The 3,465-nt window shown below is 40.6% G+C and overlaps 1 long non-coding RNA gene across 1 annotated transcript; it reads left to right on the top strand.

Annotated features, from left to right (window-relative positions):
- The first annotated feature begins 623 nt into the window (after positions 1 to 623).
- On the top strand, positions 624 to 1,983 carry LOC129842225 (uncharacterized). Its single transcript, XR_008757514.1, has 5 exons — positions 624 to 771; positions 866 to 905; positions 1,027 to 1,107; positions 1,214 to 1,296; positions 1,388 to 1,983. It is a non-coding gene; the product is annotated as an uncharacterized LOC129842225 (long non-coding RNA).
- The last annotated feature ends 1,482 nt before the right edge of the window (positions 1,984 to 3,465 follow it).

The following is a 3,465-nucleotide window of genomic DNA, read 5'->3' as shown; positions in this document are numbered from 1 at the left end:
TTTATAACCTCATGATACTACAGCAGTGTTTCCCTGGTTTCCTCTATGTCATATCTCCACCATGCATTTATAACCTCATGATACTAGAGCAGTGTTTCCCTGGTTTCCTCTATGTCATATCTCCACCATGCATTTATAACCTCATGATACTAGAGCAGTGTTTCCCTGGTTTCCTCTATGTCATATCTCCACCATGCATTTATAACCTCATGATACTACAGCAGTGTTTCCCTGGTTTCCTCTATGTCATATCTCCACCATGCATTTATAATCTCATGATACTAGAGCAGTGTTTCCCTGGTTTCCTCTATGTCATATCTCCACCATGCATTTATAATCTCATGATACTACAGCAGTGTTTCCCTGGTTTCCTCTATGTCATATCTCCACCATGCATTTATAACCTCATGATACTAGAGCAGTGTTTCCCTGGTTTCTTCTATGTCATATCTCCACCATGCATTTATACCCTCATGATACTAGAGCAGTGTTTCCCTGGTTTCTTCTATGTCATATCTCCACCATGCATTTATAACCTCATGATACTACAGCAGTGTTAACCTGGTTTCCTCTATGTCATATCTCCACCATGCATTTATAACCTCATGATACTAGAGCAGTGTTTCCCTGGTTTCCTCTATGTCATATCTCCATCATGCATTTATAATCTCAAGATCCTGCAGCAGTGTTTCCCTGGGTTCCTGTGGTGGGGGTGGGGGCTGTCCTGACTGCTGGAGCTCTTCTAGTCACCATCTACTGCACACTGAAGAGGTGAGGATTTCCTAGACAGATTTAAATATAATGATTTTATAAACCTCCACTAGAGATCAGCAGAGAGCTGAACTCACTCTGTTCCACTTCACAGGAGATCCACAGGAGGAAGTGGTGCCACAGCAGACACACAGGTGATTATATCAGTTACTCCTCCACATCTGGTGACATTAATTTACTGTGTCATAACAGTCTCTTTCACACTATTTTCACTGTTACCATGTTTTCTCTCTCTCTATTTCCCTCTCTCTCCAGAGTGTCCATTCTGACCCTAACTGGGACATGTACACAGGTCTGAACATAAGGACCATGTCCCCTGACTACGACACTCTGGCAGTAAGAATCTTATTATGTGTTTGTGTTTACAGAAAATTATAGAGAGGTGTCTCAAAGTGCTCATCCATCACACCCTCCCTCTCTCACTCTCTTGTTCTCTCCACAGAGTGTCCATCCTGACCCTAACAGTGACATGTGCACATCTCTGAAGAAGAATACCAGGTCACCAGATTGACATCCTGGCAGTAGGTGTGTGTGTTTGTGTGTGTGTTTGTGTGTTTGTTCCTAAACATTTTATGAAGTGGTGTATAAAGTGCTCATACAGTGTGTCTTTGTTCAGAATGTGAGAGACTCACCCAGTGACACATCCCCTCAGATAGTGAACCACCACAGAACCTGGACTGAAGAGAACCACCACAGAACCTGGACTGAAGAGAACCACCACAGAACCTGGACTGAAGACAACCACCACAGAACCTAGACTGAAGAGAACCACTACAGAACTTGGTCTGAAGAGAAACACCACAGAACCTTGCATTAAAATAATCTATGCAGAACCTGGACCTAGGTTTTCCAGACAATGAACTTTAACTTATCCACAAACATTGAAGTTGAATGTTATTTCCTTGTAATGTTAATTATATATATTGAAGATAAATAGGATGGATTATACTTCTACTCGTTTACAATGGGACATTTCCCCATTGTAAAATGTGTATAATATTGAAAACAACTTTTAATATGTTTTGTTTTCGGACCGAGTTGCTCCTGATGTGTTAATTGAGTTACTTTGTATTGCTGTCAGACATTATTGTGCCATGGTATTTCGGAATATTAATATCATAATCACACTTGTTACATGGTGACATTTTTATGATTATTTCCAATACAGTGTGATTCAGTGTAAATTATGCATTTTGTTGTAAATGAGCTCAAAGTTTAAGACAATAAAGACAAATAAAATGTTGCTTTAAATATTACAGCCTAGTCTGTCATTCTTTATCATCTGTTAACTTGAAAATCTTAAAAAGATGAATTTATACAAGTATCCCACAATACAGTAGAGTTATTATAACAAGCTCACCCCGCCCTCCATTTGGCAAATCTGACCATAATTATATCCTCCTTATTCCTGCTTACAAGCAAAAACTAAAGCAGGAAGTACCCGTGACTCGCTCAATACTGAAGTGGTCAGATGACGAGGATGCTACACTACAGGACCTTTTTTTCTAGCACAGACTGGAGTATGTTCCGGGATTCATCAAATGGCATTGAGGAGTATACCACCTCAGTTATCGTCTTCATCAATCAGTGCATCGACGACGTTGTCCCCACAGTGACCGTACCTACATATCCCAACCAGAAGCCATGGATTACAGGCAACATCTGCATTGTGCTAAAGGCTAGAGTGCACAATTATGAACTTGAAAATGTATGAATAAACCAATTTGGCACATTTGGGCGGTCTTGATACAACATCTTGAACAGATATACAATGGTTCATTGGATCAGTCTACAGTCTACTTTGCACATACACTGTGGCCATCTTGTGGCCAAAGTCTAAATTGCGCTTGGGCTGGAATAATACATCATGGCTTTTCTCTTGCATTTCAATAATGATTGTACAAAGAAAATACAAAAAAAATGCTGCTTTTCCTGATGGCCATTGAAATTGAACAAAGACATCAGGTCATTGCTTAACCTTGCAATCTGTGTCAAGATGCTTTGTTTGAAACACCGGACGTTATGCAGTAAACACTGTCTCAGTGTCACGCCCTGACCTTAGAGAGACGTTTTATTTCTCTATTTGGTTAGGTCAGGGTGTGATTTGGGGTGGGCATTCTATTTTTTCTATTTCTTTGTTTTTGGCCGAGTATGGTTCCCAATCAGAGGCAGCTGTCTATCGTTGTCTCTGATTGGGAATCCTACTTAGGCAGCCCTTTTCCCCACTTTCTGTTGTGGGATCTTGTTTTTGCACAGTTGCTGTTAGCCCTGCAGAACTTTACGTTTGTTTATATTTTGTTGTTTTTTGGTGTCATTTAAAATAAAAATATAATGTTCGCCTACGACGCTGCACCTTGGTCTCCTTCTAACAACGGACGTAACAGGTTGTTATATCAGGGTCCGTATTCACAAAGTGTCTCAGAGTAGGAGCGCTGATCTCGGTTCAGGGCTCCTGGTCCAAATGATTAAGAAATAAAAGGTTGTGTGTGTGTGTGTGTGTGTGTGTGTGTGTGTGTGTGTGTGTGTGTGTGTGTGTCACTTGCTGTTTATTCTCACAGCTTGGTGATAGCAGCTATCATTGAACCTAGTGGTCAGTCTTTAGGCTGCTGTACAGCTTGACGGACCGTAGAGGATTGAACATTTATCCTCCTATATTTGGGGTTCTGAGAATAAAACAGCTTCAGAACAATCAAT

Source organism: Salvelinus fontinalis, unplaced genomic scaffold (assembly GCF_029448725.1).
Source record: "Salvelinus fontinalis isolate EN_2023a unplaced genomic scaffold, ASM2944872v1 scaffold_0023, whole genome shotgun sequence".
Classification (NCBI taxonomy): Eukaryota; Metazoa; Chordata; class Actinopteri; order Salmoniformes; family Salmonidae; genus Salvelinus; species Salvelinus fontinalis.
This window is presented reverse-complemented; position numbering and strand designations above follow the sequence as displayed.